Below are 21,529 nucleotides of genomic sequence, written 5' to 3'. Positions count from 1 at the left end.
GTTTGGCAACACCCGTTTCTATTTTCTGTTGCCCATGTCATTGTACTTACAGTTGTTGAACTCTGGGGTTATCAAAAAATACTTGCTTAACAGCAACTTTTAAACTCTCGCATAATATTCAAATAAAATCTTGTTTAGTGAATCATTAAGGATCTGTGGTTTGACTCCTCTGATAGGATACAGGTCGCTTAATCATTGAACCCATGGCACCAGCCCTTTATATTTAATCTATAGTATCATAGCCACACTTAATTGCATGTTGTTTAAATATGTGAGACTACCTAGGTTTTAATTCTAAGAGCTTTGCCTTATAAGCACTGTCAAACACCTACCCTGCTTTTGTTCACAGTTTACGGAGGAAGCCAGCTTCATACTTTATCATGTACCTGACAGCTGAGAGTCCTGAAGGCCAACACTGTGCATCAATCAAAGATTCTGCCCTACCAGTCATTGGGAAGCATGTTCAGGGTTCGAACCGAATTAGACCCCTCTTCTGAGTAAGGGATAATACAAGTGGATCTGTGATTTGGTTTTTATGTTGGCATTTGTAAAAATCCTGAGCTCTGCAGATGTGGTCAAGTTTCCTGGGAACAAGGGGCTGAATTCAGGTTCCAGGCTTGCAGAAAAAAAGGCATCCAGTAAAGTCTCTAAGACTGGAGGTATAGCAACTGGCTTTGGAACATCCAGGCCCAAAAGGCCAAAATAATGTTTATGGGCATTTCAGACCTCTCTTTGCCTCGCATCTGAAAGGTGCCTTTGCTCTGCATAAGGTAAGACCAAATAAGATGGACAACTGCCTAGCCAGGCGGGGGAAGTATGCAAAGTTGTTGCTTAAACCACAGTGGATTAAAGTAGTCAGTTTCAGTTCCTGTGGTATAAGGTTCGATTCCCTCAGCTCTCATTTTCCTACTGTGTGATCCTGAGCAAATCACTTAATCAACACTGTTTTTAGGCAGCTGGGAATTTGGTCTAGGCTTCATGATGATCCGCTGGACTGCATGTCTAGTAACTACCTATGAACATGAAGATCTGTTAAGTTGGGCAGACGCTGGTCTTTCTGCAGCAGGAGTCCATGTGATGACTACTGCAACAGTGATCCAAACAATGAACATCTCACTGTATCAAAATAAAATATAATACTTTCAACATACTGTTTCAAAACCATCAATATTGCTGCACCCCTTGATCAGGAAGCTTTATTCAGATGATTTTACTACTGCTTAATGTACATAAAGAATTTTGTTCTCTTGAACTATAAAGAAATTTGCTAAATATATTTTTTCTTCTTAAAAAGTCAATTCATTTCTTGCTCACAATGATGCTCAATCACATGTGTGCAGCAAGCAGTGGATTAGAAATACTGGGAATACACACTTTATTACTATCATCATCCATTGGGCAAACAAATTCTTCAAACTGACATTTCTAATTAAAAAAAAAAAAGGTAACTACGAAAGATCGCTGCTTAAATCATAGTTCATAGGTAAAAACATGCAATCATTCTGCACACTTTTACATACCTAGCCAATATTTGGAGTCTGTCCAAACATGAGAATCAAACCTCTACCTTGCATTTATGAAGTAAACAACTTAACCATTGAACTGCTGTCACAAATGGCAATCCTTTACTAATGAAGCTAATCTCTGCACTCCTCAAATCTCCTCACTTCAGGTGTACTATTCTTACCACATCTGTCCATGGTTCTTGCATCCCCACTGGCTAGTATGGTATCCTCTTGACAAATGGGAACACCGTTTAGGAATTCACACTCACTGGTATCACTTCTGAAATAAGGAATTATGTTGAAACTCTTGCCTGTGCACTGAGGGGACAGGTACCAAATCTGGACCTTGTTGAGAACTCGTTACATGCTTGAAAAGGTTCTACTGCTTCTGGGGTTAAAGTCATCCACAGCTCTAAAAAGAAGTGATTTTTTCTTCTGTTGGTTATTTTTTTTAGCAACATACAGTTGTGTGGCATTATTACAATTTGTTGCATTTGTAAGAATTGTATTTTTACCACCTGTTGTGTATGAACCTCTTGACTATTTGCAAACTGAGGCTTCTAATACATGGGCTTAGTCTTTCCTTGGTCTTAACTTTAAGAAGAAATACTGTTATCCTTACCTAGCTGAAATTCAACCAATTGTTCTCCAATAGCTTACATTCCATTATGCAACCACTACATGTCATTGTTGTGATAAATTTTAAGAGAAGGTTCGTTATTCCATCCTAGCTGACCTACACAGCATGTTCTATTCTGCCCACAAACCTTTCTCTCACTGGGAACCCTGTAAATTTTAGGCTGTCCCACCAAATTGCCTATATTTCATAACTTTTTTTAAATCTGTCATTAAGAAACAAATCATATCTTATCTCTCAATCGTGTGTTATACCACCTACTTGGTAATTTTTATTTTTTTTCCTAATACTGTCTTGCATTTTCTAGACTCTACCATTATTGAAAAAATAATTAACCAGGTAACTAAATGGTTAATAGGAAGCCTGCACTGTAAATTGGAATACTTTCTAAGAACAATTCTTGTTGTGCCCTTAAAAAGTGCCGGATCAACCGAAAAAAACACAGCTATATGGATGCGATAAGCACAGAATTAGCCTTAACTGATTAAACAGATAAAAGCTATGTAGTAGACATGGTTTAAACCTTCAAAATATAATCCCTACAGTATATTTTGTAGGCAAAGTATGGGAAACAACATTCTGGTTTCCTACATTTGACCACACATACGACAAATGAAAGGCAAGTGAAATTCAATGTATGAACCGCAAACAGTTCTGGATAGTTTTACTTTGGTCTAGCTTTTTAGCAACACAGTGGTCCAGTACTCTTACATTTCATATTTATTCAGAAAAACAAGCAATAAAGCAGCAGAGAACTGATATAAAACAATTTTGTACCATGAACACAGTACTGGTTGGATGGCTCTTGCTGTCTAAGTGACAGCAATACCCTGTCAACTGTCATAAAGGTATCAGGTTGCTATATTATGTAGCAACCAAAAAAATCACTGTTAGCTTGGGAAAAAAAAATAGTTTGACAGTTCACAAGCAATCATTAAAAGCAGAGAGCTCGTTTACATGCATTCCTGCTACCAACTTAAGCAAACTGTTGGCAGAGTATACTAGAAGTGGCAAACTTATCAACTTTTGCACGGCAATCAGTTGGTGAAACCAAGAATACAAAATGAAATAAATACTAGCTGTATGTTGTTCCAGTGCATTATTATAATTGAATCCTGCAAACCTTAGTACTAATTACCTGAGGCTAATCCTTCATGGGTCTGTACAGCACCATACCTTAAAATAAAATGGGCAATGCAGTAGATAACTTTTATGGACTGCTCCCTCCTTGTATAGGGTGTTAGAAACAAATTTACAAAATCGTCCTTGGATATGATACCGATGCATGCAACTCTGTATGAATTGCAGGATGGGTCGATTCTGGGCACATTGCGGGTACTGCAGAGAGCACTTCTGGGTAACATCAAAGACTAAAACAATACTAATTTCATAAATTTTAATCATACTTTGACTTAGGAACGGGTTCCATTCCAGACATGGTATTAGAAATCCAAAGACTTCGAGAAATTAAACCAGGTTAAGCCACAGTCATTGTCAACCCCCTCCCCTTTACATATATATATATGGGGTCAGGGTGTGGTGTTAACTGTCATCACCTCTCTCAGACCCATTCTTCTAATTTCTTTGACAATGATCCCAGATTGTTGTAAGGCTTCTCTCATGCAATCTATTCATCTGTTGCCTGGACATCCTTCTCTCCTTTTGTCGTCTTCTTCCACATTTGCAACACCAAATCATCAACTGTATTCCTTCACATTTCTAAACCACTGTAATCAGTTCTTCTTGATCTTCTCTGCGAACGAGGTTACTCTGGCGTCCTCATTTTTATCCGTCTCACAGTGTGCATCCTACTATCCATCTCAGGGACTTCATTTCCACTATTTCAAGCTCCCTCAGCTGCTTTGCCTTCAATGCCCAGATTTCAAAGCTGTAAAAAAGCAATGGTAGCACCATAGTTTTGCAGCCTTTACTTTTCAACTTTTTTGGTATTTTTCTGTCACATATTACCCCTGCTAATTTGTTTTGGCGCAGTCTTCCTCATTCAGATATCCCTTTTTCTCAACCACACCTCCCAGACACTTGAAGCTATAAATCTGTTCCACTATTCCCCCTTCTATCTCAATTTTCAACTTCTTCCGATCACTCCCATTTGCTGCCATGACCACTGTCTTGTCTACACTCGGTTTCATCCCGTGGGCCTTCGGTTTTGCATTCCATTCCCTTATCTGCGGGCCTTTGGTTTTGCATTCCATTCCCTTATCTGCTGGCCTTCAGTTTTGCATTCCATTCCCTTATCTGCTGAAGTTTCTCTTCACAGTCTGCTTGCAAAGTCACATCATTTGCACACAGCTGCTTTGTTATTGAGGTCATAGTTGAAACTTGATGCATTCCACTCCCACTGGGAAAACGTCCGGGAGTCCAAACACTGTTCATACTTGTGTCATTTGTGTCATTGGGACCGTGTAGACAGCCAGCACTAATTCTTCCAAAGTTTCTGGGACTTCAAAAAAATCACAGTACTGCACAAATCAGCTTTCTTGGGATCTTGTCATGTTGAGTAATGTCTACTTGGGCTCTTTCCAGCTTGATCTTTCCACTATATATGCCTCACTGCAAACATCTGGTTAGTTGTACTGCATCCTGATCTGAATCTAAACTGTTTTCCTCCCATCTTACTTTCTATCTATCTGCGTATTCATTTATCAGTCATCCTCTCCAGCACTTTCATGCAATGTGACAGGATTATGATACTTCTGTACTGCCTGCAGCAGTGAATACCCCCTTTATTCTTGAAAAATGGCACTTGAATACTTATTCTTCAATCCTCTGGGACATGCCTCTCTCTCCCTCCCTCCATCCTGCAATCAGTACCAGTCAGGATCCATTTCTTTCCTAGTGCATCCAATATTGTGACCACATCTCCTGAACTTCATCTGATCCACAATGCCCTTTCCTTAGTAGAAGGAAGTCTACCAGAGTTGCATGCCAGCCTTGTATGTGACATTATGGCTTTCTCTCTTGGTGAGATATGTTCTGGCTATCTTACCGAATCCTATACAAACATCTCTCCAAGCCTCTACAAGCTAAACCCTCTCCTCCACCAAACCCCCTCCTCCACCACAAAGTCAACTCTCTCTTTTCAAGACCTCAAAACCATTTAAAACTACCACTCTTAACCACTCTATACATTCAAACAAAACACTCCAAAACAACACTCAGGCCTAGGCATTCATGTCATAATTCAAACCAACACAACATAGCTCTTTGCTGCGATATACACCCTAAACCTGGACCCACCAATCTTAACCATCACCCCACATCTATCAATAGAAATTCCCATAAGTCACCATATATTGTAAACCTAAATCTCCGCAGTATCAAAAATAAGATCTCTGACTTTCACGCTTGGGTTGCTCACCAACAACCAAACATCATAGCAGCCATCGAGACCTGGCTAAAACCCAACATTAAAGACCCATAATTTCTCCCTCCTGGCTTTCAAACAATAAAGTTAGACAGAGCCCAGAAAAAGGTGGCTGTGTAGCTCTTCTATTCTCCAACTTCCACAATCTTATTCCACTTACTAATCCCATTCCACAATTCTCACACGCAGGTAATCCTTTTCTCTTTCCTGAACATAAACAAGAAGAAGAAACTCTGTAGAGTAGCCCTCTATATACTCCTGGAAACAATATTCCTATATTTAAGGATATCCTTGCCTGGATTTCCACCAACATTAAAAATGAGCTTGGTAGCCTAACTACCACAACAGGTGTGGTTTCTGGCCCAGAAATTGTAGTTTATTGGCCACTGGGCATTTTTTTCCATCTCTTTCAACTTTCTGGTTTAAAAGCCCAAGTCTGTACTTATTTCCCACCTTTCCTATAACTCACCTAGTCCAGATACAGATTTGCTGTATCCAGGACTGGTTGTAAGCTTCTGAGCGGTGCCAAAAAGTCTGCTCTTCAATTTTTTCCCTTAGCTCTGCTAGTTCTCTCCTCCCCTTCACTTTTACTAGCTTATTAGTCTAGCACTTTACCATACTTCTTGTAGCAGTTATTGTAGCACACAAAAGTACCACCAGCACTAAACGTTCTACAAGGAAACAGCTCCAGTACTTATTAATGCCCACCCCACCAGGCAAGTCTAAAGGTCAGTTCCCTGTGCTTTCTCCTATTAACTTGGTGAGCTTGGGCATCCTGAGGCAATGTAGCAACTGTCTCATGTAGACTGACAACCCTCTCCTCTTACTTCCCAACACTCAGACATGTGAGAGATGCACTTATATATCCAAATTGGAAGCCACGCACACTCCAGCTAACACCGGAATAGCTGGTCAAGAGGAGAAGGTCAACACTTGCACCAAACCACATGGAACACGTAGCCCTCCAGAACACACACCAGCACTGCCTTCACATAATAACACAAACCACACACCCACCTTCGCGGAGGCTCTCAATAAAAATCTACCCAAACAGCAGAGACCTCCAAGGCAGAAATGCACTCTACCACCACAATACAACACTAAATCACAAGATACATAACTCTCCAAAACAGTGTGCCACTCAACCAAAACCCCCAAGGTAAAACAGCATGCCCAACACACTAGTCATGGGTGACTCGATAGTGAGGCACACTGATGTCCCACTCACTAGGTGGAATAAGGAGAAAGTAACAGTCAGCAGCCTGTCAGGTGCCAGGATCCACCACATAACACACAGACTCAGGTCCCTCAACAACAGGTGCAAATATGACTCTGTCATTGTACATGTGGGTGCAACTGACCCATGACGTACCTCCCTGAACTACATGAAAAGAGACATGGAGGAGCTCTTGGATTATGTAGCCCAGGCAGGTATGACCCTAGACCTGAGCAGCCTCCTACCATCACCCACAAGATACCACAGTACAATCAGAAAATGATCGATTTCAACAACTGGCTAAGTTTCTGGTGTCATTCTAAGGGTTTCCAGTATCTGTCTGCCTGGGATGACACGATTGACAGACCTTGATGCTTTGCCACAGATGGCCTGCATCTGTCACTCCTGGGCTTCCGGATACTTGCCAAGGCTCTTGCCACCCCTATAGTGTCTTTTATAGGCAGTGTTCCAAAAAAACAAATTACCACCGTAACAGCTACAAACAAATGCAATCTGAGGGTCATGCTGCTCAACGCCAGAAGTCTAAATCTCAAAATGCACTCGCTCGAAGCACTCCTTAAAATGGAGAACATTGACATTTGTGTTGTAACAGAGACCTGGTTCAAGACAGCAGAAAGAACCCCTGCACTACCAGGCTATAACTCATTCCACACCTTTCAGCCCCAGAACTTGGACCAAAGCTCCAAAGGCTGTGGTGTTTCCATATTCATAAAGGATGCGCACACCTCCACACTGGTAGCCCAACATAACGCATCAGAGAAACTTCAGGTGTAGCGAACATTGGGTAAGACAGCGATTCGGGTTGTAGTCTGCTACAGGTCCCCAACCATGTCCCAAGACTCACACTCCATATTCCTAAGCACCCTGGAGAATATTAGGGTCCAACCTAACACTCTCATACTGGGCGACTTCAACTACCCCTCCATTAACTGGGAAAACTACTCGTGTACCAATACACTTGCCCAACATTTCCTGGAATTCATTAATTCTAATGATCTGGACCAGCTCGTTCTTACCCCCAACAGAGGTTGCAACATCCTTGACCTGGTCATTACTAACATGGGCGACCGTTGCTCTACACCAATAGTCAACTCCTCCCTGGTTAGATCTGACCACAAACTAATCATCTTGGAAATCTACATCCCTCCCAACCGGCCCACAAAGGTAACCACCATGAAAATCTTCTCCAAAGATAACTCTGGGCTCTTAAAAACAGAGGTGGCTAACTTCCACAGCACCCATGCAAATGGAGAATAATTGCATGACCGCCGAATCATACACCAATGCACTGTACGAACACGTACACAAATGCATGGATCTCGCCATACCCAATAGAACCACGACGCTCTCCTCCAAAAAAGGAAGCCATTCTAGTGGTCCCTTGCCATAAGCAAACTCTACAACTGAAGGAGGAAACTGATGCGGAATAAGGTGAGGTCCCAAGACTGGAAAAATCCCCTGATCACCCTCAGCAAAAAATTGAGATCCATCATCAAATCCTCTAAAGGTAGCTATGAAAACGGAACTGCACCAGATAGTAAAGACAACCACAAGGCCTTCTATAGTTATGTAAAGAATCTCCACGGCAATACCCAGATTTGCTCTGAGCTACTGCAGAATGGTACCTCCTTCCTATACAGAGCTAACAGATATTGCCAATATACTGGCCAACAGATTCAGTGCCAACTTTACCACTCTCTACCCCACCAAAGGACCAATCACAATACCAGTGGATTGCCAGGCACCCAGTATTACCATTGCACAGGTTAAAACAGCACTGCCCAAGGCCAAGAATATAGATTCTATGGGACCTGACAATATCCTCGGCTGTGTTCTACATGAACTACAGAGTGAACTGGCACCTCACCTGTGTGCCCTGTTCAATCACAGCCTCACCTCGGGCTTCGTCCCGACTGAATGGCGCACTGCTACAGTCATCCTTCTCCACAAAGGAGGAGTGACTACAGACCCTGGGAACTATCGCCCCATTAGCCTGATGAGTCTGGTATGCAAAGCTATGGAACGCATCATCATGGACCTAATAAACAAGGAAATAGGGAATCTCCAAACTCTGGATCTCACACATTTTGGTTTTGTGAAGGGTAGATCATGCCTGCTCAACCTGGTTGACTTCTTTGAGTCAATCACCAGATCTGTGGATGAAGGCAAGGTGGTTTATACAGCCTACCTTGATCTGGCCAAAGCTTTTGATACCATTCCCCACTTAGGAATCATAGAAAAACTCAATAAGCTAAACATCAACCCCTATATCACTAGGTGGGTTGCAAACTGGCTTACAGATAGAACTCACAGTGTGAAAGTAGCCGACTCCAAGTCAAGACTGTCAACCAATCACAATGGTTCAGTCCTGGGTCCTCCCCTGTTTGGTATCTACTTTTCTGAAGTCCAGGCCAACATGAAGGGACTCTGGCTGACAAAGTTTGCAGACGATTGCATGTTGGGAGCTATTATTAACTCCCCAAGTGATGCTGACATCCTACATAAAGGCCTCACAGAGACCAACGACTGGTGTCAGAACCATGGCCTTAAGCTCAATGCCAAAAGATGTGTCATTATCCCCTTTGGGAAAAACCCGGTTCCCATGTACTACTACATCAATGGTAGTCCACTGAACACAGAAAGCGTTACAAGAGATCTGGGAACAGAGGTTGACAGCAACCTCTCTTTTGACCACCACATTGCCACTGTGGTCAGAAAGTCCTTCTGTGTGGCACATCTCATTACTAAGGGTTTTGCATCCAGGAAGAAAGAGGTCATGGTCTCCCTCTACTCTTCCTCATTAGGCCAGTCATCGAGTACAATGCCCCATTTGGCATGTACCTCACTAGACACCTGCAACAGCTGGAGAGGCTGCAAAAGTACCTCACAAAGAGGATCCTAGGCCTTAAACACGTGTCCTATATTGACAGACTCAAAAAACTCCAACTATTCGCTGCCTCATATCGCCTACTTAGAGGCAATCTCTGCTTGACTTACAAAGCCATGTCTGTCCCAGCTCTAGAAATGCTACATCTAAAGAAATCCCAATCCCTCCACACCACATGCTCCAGAGACCTCAACCTCATTACCACAATCAACAGAACAAGCTGGAGGGACAGGTTCATAACCCAGAGACTGACTGCCCATGCTATGGAATAGACTTCCCATACATGTCAAACACAGCATCCCACTGCCCTCTTCGAGAGATATCTGAGTGAATGGGAAATAGAAAATTCACCCCGGGGATCACTCCAGTGGCTCTACTCGACAGAGGCACTAGGAACTAAGGTCGGGTGGCACGATGCCAGGGTAATCCTATGGACTAGGCCTGTAAAAGTTCCAGGGCCATTAGCTTAGTACACACCTATGAACCTATGAGACTATCGTACTACGTGATGTAAAAATCAAATGGCTTAAACTAATCTCTAACCACACATCCTCCAACATCAATCTGTGTAACTTCAGCCAGCTCATAAGACTCCCCCGCCAAAAAGGTGGTGGTGTAGCTCTTCTATTCTCCAACTCCCATAATCTTATCCCATTTATTAATCCCATTCCACAATTCTCACACTCAGAAATCCTTATTTCTTTCTTAAACATAAACAAGAAGAAACTCTGTACAGTAGCCCTCTATACCCCCAGAAACAACATTCCTATACTTAAGGATATCCTATCCTGGATTTCCACCAACATTAAAAATTAGACTATCATAGTATGTGACGTAAAAATCAAATGGCTTAAACTAATCTCTAACCACACATCCTCCAACATCAAGCTGTTCAACTTCACCCAGCTCACAGATTCCCCCACCAGGCCAAGCAGAAAGACAGACAAAGGATCCATCTTGGACTGGATTCTAGTCTCTCACCCCAGCAAAATATCCTCAGCCCGTACACTCCAAATACCATCAGCAATCATCTCCCAGTCTTCATTAACCGAGCCTCCCCATCCAGCCAATGCCAGCATCAATATAGACAAACAAGGAACCTGAAACTATCCCCATTCAATCCCATCACCTTCAACAACATTCTAAAAGCAACCAACTGGGAATTACTAAAATCCCTCTCTCTAGATGACTAGATGATGCTGTTGATTACTTCAACACCACCTTCATGAATACCCTAAATAGGCTTACATCTATACATGTAGAGCGAATAAAAAAATAACCATGCCCCTTGGCCTTCCAAATTCACATGGCTTCTCATGCATGCCAGAGACAAAATATGGAAGTTATGGTACACACAGAAATACCCCAGACATGCTGGAGGGATAGGTTCCTGACCCAGAGACTCCCCATACTCTGGAATAGACTGCCCATACATGTCAAGCACAGCGCCTCCTTGGCCCTCTTCAAAAGGAACCTTGACGATTGGATGGGAAATAGGAAATTCACCCCCCGGGGATCACATCAGTCGGCCTGCTAGACAGGGGTCCAGGGAAGTAAATATTGTGGGAAGAAATATCCAGGGAATTGGTATGGCTAGGCTTGTATAGGTCCTAGCGCCGACAGCCTACTACCAACCTATGAACCATGTAAAAAAATATATTCAGTAAGGATAAAAAAGAACACTACCTAAAACTTCAAACCAACCACCAGCAAAATCCAAAGAGATTCTGGACTTCCATAACCTCACTACTTAACCCAGGCAAAAGAAACGATCCTTGCCCACTAACTGACAAGTCTCCTGAAGAAATAGCCACCAGCTTCAATACCTTCTTTATCAACTCCATAGCTGACATCATAGCAAAATTCAAACTAATTTCTGCACTAATCAAACATCCACACTTAGATCCTCTACCCACTCCCCCTCTCACACATTCCATCTCTCAAAAGAACATACCACCCACCCCTCTTCATCCTTTACCCTAAAACCCATCCAAAACGTCTACTACATAAACTCAAACCCTGCTCTAATGCCCCAGATAATCTACCCTCAGAGTACCTAAAAATTGCAGTTGATAGTATCCTATGTTCCCAAAGTCTGGAAAAGGCATTCATCCTTTCAGTTCCACTGCTATTCTCTCTCCTCTCTCCAAAATCCTAGAAAAATGCATCAATTCCCAACTTCTCCAGTACCTCATAGACAACCAAATTCTAACATCCTCACAACATGGCTTCAGACCTGGACACAGTAACACCGCTGCCCTTCTCTCACCTTTATGAAAACTGTAAAGAGAACCTGTGATACTAGTAAAATTGTCTCAGCTCTCTTCCTTGACCTATCCAAAGCCTTTGACACAGTTTCTCACCCTCTTCTAATCTCCCAACTCTCTAAAGTCGGTCCATCTCCCCACCCCCCACAACCTGGTTTTCCAGTTACTTACATGAAGGGCAACAGATGGCAAAACGCCAACTCTCCTTTCCTAAACACCACCACTGGCGTTCCCCAAGGCTCCATACGTGGACCAATCCTATTTAGCATATTCATAAACAATTTCCACTCATCACTATCTGAAGAAACCATCATTCAGTAGGCAGATGACTCCACTATCATCTGCTCTGCTAACTCTGTTTCTGACTTACTTATACAAACTCAAAATGTCTTCTCCTCCACAGAATCCTGGATGCATAACAACCATCTCGCCCTAAATCCTAACAAATCTAAAATCATTCTCTTCACCCCCAAGAAAACAACCCCCTTAAACAAGACTGACTTTACTATCTTCTCTCTTAACAAATCATTAACAGAAGTTGTTACAAACACAAAACTCCTCAGGGTCACTCTTAATGAGAAGATGAAATTTGACCTTCACATAAAAAAACATTGACAAAACACACTGTAAACATGGTATCCTTTATAGGCACAATCACTTCATACACCCCTCCACAAGAACAACCTTAGCCTCTGCATACCTACTATCCTCTACGGTGCCCCTCTACTTACTAACATCTAAAAAGTACAGTTTTGTACCTACCATAAATGTAGATGTTCGAATGTTCACCCTGCTGCAGTCATCACACTTGGGTTATCCTGTCGTCAGGCAGTCCCGCAGTCGGCCGGATTTCCAAAGTCTTGGTCCGACGTCGGTTGCTGTCGCCTCATCCCTGACGTCAGTGCGCCAGGGGTATATATACTGCAACAGACGCCATTTTCTTCAGTTTTTCTTGCCCCAGATGTCAGGTGCCCCCAAAAAGGTGATCCAAATTAGTACCAAAAGGTGTGAACACTGTACAGACACAAAAACCCCTTCAGCTATAAGCAAATACATCAGTAAGGTATAGCAAAAATGTAGCCAGTAGATCAGAGGGGTTGGAGGGAGGGTAACCTGGACTGCAGCAGGGTGAACACTCGAACATCTACATTTCTGGAAGGTACAAAACTGTACTATGTTCATCGTGTTACCCTGCTGCAGTCATCACACTTGGGTTGAGTCCAAAAGCTAAGGTAGGGTGGAGGCATTATAGAGGGTTAGTGGAGGCAATGAGGCCCTGCAGAACTGCAGTGGCGAAGCCTGCCCTGGACTTAGAGTAAAGAGGTAAGTGATAGTGTTTGGTGAAGGTGTGTACAGAACTCCAAGTTGCAGCTTCTAAAATTTCCTTGGTAGGAACCCCCCTGAGAAAGGATTTAGAGGTAGCTGTTGCCCTGGTAGAGTGGGATCTAATGGTAGGAGGAACTGGTTTCCCATGATGGGTATAGCAGAATCGTATGCAATGGCCTATCCATTTAGAAATGGTTTGCTTGGATATGGCCCTCCCTTGAGAAGCTGTAGCATAGGAAACAAAGAGTTGGTCAGTTTTTCTGAAAGCCTTAGTTTTATCCAAGTAGTAATGAAACTGCCTGTGAATGTCCAAGGAGTGCAGGAGTCTCTCACCTTTGTTCTGTGGATTGGGGAAGAAAGTGGGTAGGTGGATGGTTTGATTTAAAGCTACACTGGAAACCACCTTAGGCATGAAGGAAGGATTAGTTTCGTAGAGAAACTCTGTCTTGATGAAAAATGAGGAAAGGTTCCACTGCCATAAGTGCTTGTAATTCTGAGACTCTCCTAGCAGAAGTTATTGCCAGGAGCAGGGCAGTCTTCCAAGATAGGAACTGAAGGTCTGCAGAAAAAGCTGGTTCAAAGGGAGGTAGCATTAGTTTTTCCAGAACAAAGTTTAGGTCCCATGTTGGTGTTGGAGCTCTTATGTTTTTTGCCCCTCTGAGGAACTGCCTTAGGAGAGGATTTGAAAATAAAGGTGGATTCGTGTCATAGTGAGCTGAAATAGCTGATGCATGGATCTTAATTGAGGAGAAGGAAAGTCCTTTATGCAACATCTCAGCTAAATACTGCAGAATGTGAGGCATAGGAGGCCGAGTTGTGTCTTGGCCTTTAGCTTGGTTGCAAGCAGAAAACCTTTTCCATTTGTCCGAGTAAGCCTTCCTGGTGCTTGGCCTCCTGGCTTCTAGAATAACATCCAGTACTGCTTGTGAAAGAGGTGCAGGTTGGATACTTAATTGATTTCCCTTGCAGCCAGGTTTAAGGTTTTGATCTGGCTGTGTAGAATCTGCTTGTTCTGCTGCGTGAGCAAATGAGGTATTTGAGGCAATATCCATGGTGGGCTGCGAGACATTCTTCAGTAGCGGGTACCAGTGCTGGCGTGGCCAGTCTGGGGCTAGGAGAATCATTCGAGGTTTCTCCTTTTTGACCTTCAAAAGTACCTTTGTGAGAAGAGGTAATGGAGGAAAGGCATATGTTGTCAGGTTTTTCCAACTGAAAGCGAGAGCGTCCACTTTCCAAGCTTGATGGTGGAATGTCCTTGTACAAAATTTTGTCAGCTGGTAGCTTTGAGGACTGGCAAACAGGTCTATATTTGGTAGGCCCCATCTTTGAGTTATCATTGTAAATATTTGTGGGTCTAGCTTCCACTCATGGGGATCTTTGATGTTTCTGCTTAGGTCGTCTGCCAATGTGTTTTTCTGTCCTGGCAGGAATTGAGCTTGTAACTGGACTTGGTAGGCCAGAGCTTTGTTCCATAAGATTATTGCTTGCCTGCAAAGAGGGTAGGAATGTGTGCCCCCTTGTTTGTTTATGTACCACATTACTGTGGTGTTGTCCGTCTTTATTGCAAGTTGTCCTGGCTGTAGTAGATCCTTGAAGGCTGTCAGAGCTTTCTGTACAGCTAGCATCTCTTTTTGGTTTATGTGCAGTTTTCTTTGTTCTGCAGTCCATATGCCTTGAATGCATTGCCCTGCCATGTGTGCCCCCCAGGCATAGTCTGAAGCATCTGTTGTGATAGTTTGCCTGGGTGGGGCAAGGTGAAAGGCTGACCCTTGTTGAGGTGACATGCCTGTGCCCACCATAGAAATTCCTGTTGAAGGCAGGGAATGAGAGATATCACTGTGTCCAAGCTGTGGCTGTGTTGAGACCATACGCTTTTTAGGTACCACTGTAATTTCCTCATATGCAGTTTTGCAAATGGTATTATCAGAATGCAAGATGCCATGAAGCCCAAAGCCTGCAGAATTTTTCTTGCAGTTAATTGGGTCTTTGTTGCCATTGTCTTGAAATACTGAGTCAGTTGTAATTGCTTGTCTGGTGTAAGATAAGTCTTCTGGGCCATTGTGCCCAAGCTGGCACCCAGGAATGTCATATTTTGTGAGGGTACTAGTTTTGACTTCTTTTTGTTTACTGTGTACCCCAGACAATTTAGTAGATGCTTCACAAAAGCCAGATGCTGTAGGAGAATGTCTTTTCTTTCTGCTTGGATGAGGCAGTCGTCCAGGTATGGATATATCTGAATTCCTCTTTGTCTGCAGTATGCAATTACTGGTGCCAGGCATTTTGTGAATACTCTGGGTGCAGTAGATACGCCAAAGGGCAGTGCAGAGAATTGATAATGGGTTGAACCTGCAATGAAACTGAGGTATCTTCTGCAACTTTGTCTGATAGGGACATGCAGGTATGCCTCCTTGAGGTCCAGTGTTACCAGCCATGCTTCCTTGCCCAACATGGGAAGTAGCTGCTGTAGTGTTAGCATCTTGAATTTGGGAACTTGTAAGTACGTGTTTAGAATTGAAAGGTCCAGAATTGGTCTCCAAGCATTTTCTTTTCTGGGTACTAGGAAGAGTCTTGAGTAAAATCCTTGGCCTTGCTCTTGAGTTGGTACCCTTTGAATGGCCCTCATGGCCATGAGAGCTGTAATTTGTTTTTGAGTCTCTGCCCTTTTGATTTTGTGGCAGGTTTGGCATTCCTCTTTTTATTGGCAAGGTGTGAAAGTGGAATCTGTATCCTCGTAAAATTATGTCTAGGACCAATTTGTCCTTTGTGACCATGTGCCAGTTGTCTGCAAATAGTGCTAGTTTTCCCCCCAGGGGGGCTGACAAAAGAGCTTTGTTTGGCCAGCTGAGGTGCAAGTCATTGAGTTTGCCTTCTGGTGGATTGAGACCTGTCTTCTCCTCCCTTCTGGGTTGGAGTGCCCCATTGGCGAGGTTTATACTGAGCTTGTGGTTGTCCTCTGCCCCTTGGGAGCCTGTATTTACCCCTCTGAGGCCTGTCAGTGGCTGGAAAGGACCAATTTTTTGTTGGCCAGTTTCTGCTGAAGCGAGGGGGTTGTACTTGTAGGAAATCTTTAACTGTCTGCATTGATTTTGCCTTATCTTCCATTTTCTTTAAAACTTCTTCTGCTTTAACACCAAAAAGAACATCCTGCTGTAAGGGAGCATCTAGTAGTTTTGCTTTAACATGATCAGGCAGACTTTGTTCCTTTAACCAGGCATGCCTATGTATAACTGATCCAGTGACAGCTGCTCTGCAGGAGGCCTCTAAAGAATCAAACCCACATTGTAAGGTATGTTTGCCCGCCTGCTCGGTGGTGTGCAACAAATCCTGTACTTCTTTCAATTCAGATTGTTGAGGGAGGGTGGTTATCTTTTGTTTTAACTGAGAGATCAGAAATTGCTGATACTTAAGCATATGGAATTGACAGTTTAGTGCTCTCAGTTTAATGGCTGAGGTGTAAACCTCCCCCCCCCCCCCATCTGTCTAGTGCTCTTGAATCCCTTTCAGAAGGTACTGGATTTTTAGCCATGGAAGCCTTAGCCCCCTTGGGACCCTGGGAGATGGTCTCTGGGTCAGCTACTGGGCTTTTGTAAAGGAATTTGTGGGAATCAGGTACTCTGTAGTATCTGTCAGGCTTGGCCGGGGCAGGAGGTAGAGAGTCAGGGTTGAAACTGGATTCTAAATAGACATCAACCACAATGTCCAAAACAGGAGGGATGGCTAGGGGTCTGTGTTGTGGGGAGTAAAAGAAACTCTCTGAGCCTTTTCTTGGAATCAGAGTAATCCTGACCTTCCCAGTGAAAATGTTCCCTCATAGTGTGTAAAGTTTCCCCAAAAGAGTAATCTTCTGGAGGGGAAGCTGAGGGAATAGAGTCCTCAGCATCAGAATCTTCATAAGGAGAGAAGGAATAGTCTTGGTCCTCAGAGGAATCCGAAGAAATAGACAGCTGTTCAGAGGAAGCAGAATCCTCCTCTTGTCTAGGCCTTTTGTCAGGGGGAGGCTGAGAACCCCTAATAAGAGAAATCAAATCTTCAGCCATCTTGAGCATCTGTTTCTTAGGCATAGGGCCTTGAACAGGAGACTGAAGTGAAGCCTTTTTCGATTTAGGAGTCTTCGACATGGAAAACGTTTTGACTGTAAGAGTCATCGGTCTGAAAACGCCTTCAGAAACCGATGGCGTTTCAGAAGCACCGACGTCCCTTGAAGGTAAATCGTCGGAAGGGCCTGAAGTAAAAGGCTGCATCTGCCTAGTACATTCCGTCAAAATATCTGTAGCGGTCTCCGGTTCCAGAACTGCGGTAGTCAGAGGCTGCATCGGAGCCTCACTGATAACCGGAGACCAGATCAACCGAGGCCTCGGAATCGGGCTTAGGCCTGGGCTGTCGGTCCTTGTCCCTGCGCTTTTTGTGCACGCCGGTAGCTCCGACGGCATGGTGTAATTAAATTTTCTTCCAAAAAAGTGTTGTGCGAAATCAAATCGTCTTTTAATAGTACATTTATTAAATCTAGCACAAAAATGACAAGAAGTGACGTCGTGATCAGGGCCTAGGCAAGGTAAGCAATAAGAATGAAAATCCTTATGAGGTATTTGCTTCCCACAAGAAATGCAGTTGTTAACTTTTTCTGACATCGGTCTGAGGCAAGAAAAGTTTCCCCCAACGGGGTACTTAGCTTTATAGAAGACTTCGGTCTGAAATTTGAATTCAAAAATCTCAGGAGTCGGCCGACTGGCACTTGCAAACTGCTTCTGCTTCGGGCACCGCGCGGCAAGAAAGACTGAAGAAAATGGCGTCTGTTGCAATATATATATATATACCCCTGGCGCACTGACGCCAGGGATGAGGCGACAGCAACCGACGTCGGACCAAGACTTTGGAAATCCAGCCGACTGCGGGACCACCTGATGACAGGATAACCAAGTGTGATGACTGCAGCAGGGTAACACGATGAACATCTCCTTTAAACTTAAAACTTGAGGCATACTACAATAAAAATCACTAAATTCGCAACCAACTCCAAACACTCCACCCCATCACTGCTCTGCTTTAAAATCAGTGAACTGGCTATAACCACCCAACTACCTCTACTATTTACAACTAACCACAGCTCACAAAATACTTTCAACCCCAAGACTGTCTTGCCCTTAACTTAACATTCCACTACTACCACCCAAATAGACCCCTTAAATTAGAGGACCAAAAGCTAGAAGTTCACAAAACTAGCCTCCCACCCAGCCAGCTTCTTTACTCTAACTCTATAGCCAAAAACCTAGAACACCTTGCCTTTAACCACCAGAACAACTCCAAACTCCCTCTTCAAAAGTTCCCTTCTTACCTACCTCCCTTCATGTTGGAAATGTACTTGTACCAAGCCCCCCTAAAATAAGTAGACTTGTTTTGTCTTGACATCATTATCTTCTTGTTTTATGGTAAATGTACCACTATATGTAGATCAAACTCAGTATCAGTTATGTATGTAGTTACCTAACTGTGATTGTATAGGCTCATAATTGCTCTACGATGCCCTTTCTCCATGTTCATCTTAGCACTTGTATATATTATTCTTTTGTTACTGAGTGTATTGAATTGTACCACTGAATGTAGAGATCATAGTCACAATTAGCCATGTATTTAGTCATCCAAATCCGATTACAAGGGCTCACTACTGCTCAGTGATATTCCTGCTACAGGTTCATCTCAACTTTTGTATATATTATTTTCCCTGTGAAGGAATTGTATTTCACTGCAATCTAATCTTGTACTGTGGAGCTTTCCTTGTGACTGAGTTGTATTTCATTGCACTCTTATCTTGTACCGTGGAGCTTTTCTCCCTGGGCCTTCACTAAAAATGGGTTCTTCTGACCCAGTGGACTTTACAGTAAACAAAAAGCAAATAAATAAATAGGCTAGATGCACATCTTCTCCATTCCAGCTGCACCAACCACATGAACCCAGGGAATACTCGTGTCCTGTTTTGTCTCCCCTGATGTGAGTATTCATGTCATCCATTATCAAAGCCAGTTCTTTCTGTAAGATGAAGAGTTGTTGTTGTTGTTGTCTTTCGGCTTTTCCCGGTTATGGGTCGCCAAAGCGGAACTCCGATCGGCTAATGATTGGCAGTAGATTTTGACGAACGCCAAGGTGCCAGCTCGACGTTCAACCTTCAACAAAGGCATGCCCATTTACGCCTGTCTTTCGAACGCCCACCCAGCCGCAGGGAGGACATGCAGACTCCACACAGAAGGCACTCCCCGCACTCCAGCAGAGAATCGAACAGGAAAACCTCCTGCTGTGAGGCAACAACGTTACCGCTGCACCACCGCGGACTGTAAGATGAAGAGTAGTGTGTACCAATTACTTTAAGGATTAACTATGTTGTGTAGTAACCTTTAAACAGGAGAAGATGGATGCCATGATGTATACCACAGGAAAGTGCTGGAGAGAGTGGCTGATAAACGAATACACTTGTGCAGAGCTACTGTGGGAAACAGGCTGTGATCATGAAGACTGTCGTATTTTTACAACACAGTCTGACTTTTAGGAGTCTGTCACCGATGCTGATCTTTCTCACTGTGCTCAGAAGACACTCTCTTACCACAATTCCCACACCATTCTAGCCTGCCCTTCCCCTCAGTAAAAGGCCAAGAATCTTTGCAGTGCTTCCTGTCCACATTGTTTCCTGGTTACATAAAACATCCACTCTCTTCCTTATGTCATCAGCTTCTAAGCTGTGCCCTTTCATTGAACTTATATTCAGTACAGCAATCTTTAATTCATTTTTGGCAGGTTGACTGTTTTTCTACATACAGCTTTTGCTCAAAATGTTATCCTACATAAACCATTCTGGGCAAACAGATACTGACCAGCCCAGTAGCTTACTGGGTCACACCTGCTGAAACTTATGACGCAAACACTGGCTAATACAGGTGCACAGACTCTTCCGACTGTTGGCATGAGACACCGGCACAGGATGGAGTAGGCTAGATCCTCAAAAAACTTAGCATGAGCAAATACCCATGCCCATTTCTGCAACATTAGTCAATGTGGCCAAATCACCTGAAGCTAATTTTTACACTTTTGAATACTTAGCTTTAATGTGGCATACAACCTATGATCCATGTTCTCCTGTCTTGAGGTTACTGTGCAACACACATGATTTTAAAGCAACTGGGCTACACAACTCTTCATCCCACAGATACCAGGAGCTTGTGGTAGCTGCACATGACTGTTCATTTTTGGGTGCATTTTGTTTACAGACCTCAAGTACAGACCTAATTCAATGATACCCAAATACTTGGTGGATGCTTTTTTTTTTTTATTTTTATGTTCACCCCATCCTTCACTGGAAGTGGATTCTGCACAAGTTGGCTAACAAGCTAAAATGAAATAAACCACTCAATGCAATTATTCAGGCTTTTTTTTTCAGCAACTTTTTCTTTACTTGGTCTTTTTTTACGCCAGCAGAGGACTGCGCTATCGCTTTAGCTCACTTGATTGAGAAGTTTATGGTAGTATATTTGTCATATATTCAGAAATCAAAAGAAGCACTTTGACTGTTTTTCATTTAACTTTTTTGGGTTTCTCCTTACATTTCTTCTCTTTTTGCTAATACTACTTATGAAAATTCTTAAGCAGAGTTCATTTCCATTTATTTTCAGAAGCTGTGCATGCAAGACTAAATCTGACGATTATCAGAACTGTCTGCTGATTAGGTATGCTTTATGCCACCTCTAAAAAAAAAGAAAAAAAAATTCAAAATAGTAATTCCTGTAGCAACTTTCCTATTACAGTCTCCTTCACTCACTCATTCATCCATGGATTCATTTTGCAGAGGACAGAATTACACAGAGCTTGCAGTCTGTTTTTCAATGGCTGCTTTACCACCTGAAGAAGCAAACAAAACTAGAACATTTGTCAAATGAAAATAAATTAAAAATGACCCAAACTACTGGTAAACATAAAGGTGAAGTCATTCTTCTAACAGTTCTGAAGCAGCAAGAACTGAGACAATAGCTCATGTCAGCCAATGTTTAAAGCACTTCACTGTGAAACAAACACCACTCTAATACCTGATGGAGGACTGGCAAACACCACTCTAACACCTGATGGAGGACTGACAGAGACAAAAATCTTCCTTGAGGTAAGCTCCCAAAAGTCTTCCATCAGATAAGGACAATCTTTTTGACAAATGTATCCCAGCATGCTAGAAAGAATATGCAGTGGTGTTTGGTGAATCACTGGCAGAACAATATAATGACTCTCTTGAGTAACTGGAACATTGCATCAGG

General features: G+C 43.0%; 1 protein-coding gene across 4 annotated transcripts in view; it reads right to left on the bottom strand.

Annotated features, from left to right (window-relative positions):
* The window catches only part of MRPL19 (mitochondrial ribosomal protein L19), a 294,483-nt gene that overhangs the window by 180,931 nt on the left and 92,023 nt on the right, over positions 1-21,529 (bottom strand). The window lies entirely within an intron of this gene.

This window comes from Protopterus annectens, chromosome 2.part1 (assembly GCF_019279795.1).
Source record: "Protopterus annectens isolate FY-2018-M chromosome 2.part1, PAN1.0, whole genome shotgun sequence".
In the NCBI taxonomy this organism is placed as follows: domain Eukaryota; kingdom Metazoa; phylum Chordata; order Ceratodontiformes; family Protopteridae; genus Protopterus; species Protopterus annectens.
This window is presented reverse-complemented; position numbering and strand designations above follow the sequence as displayed.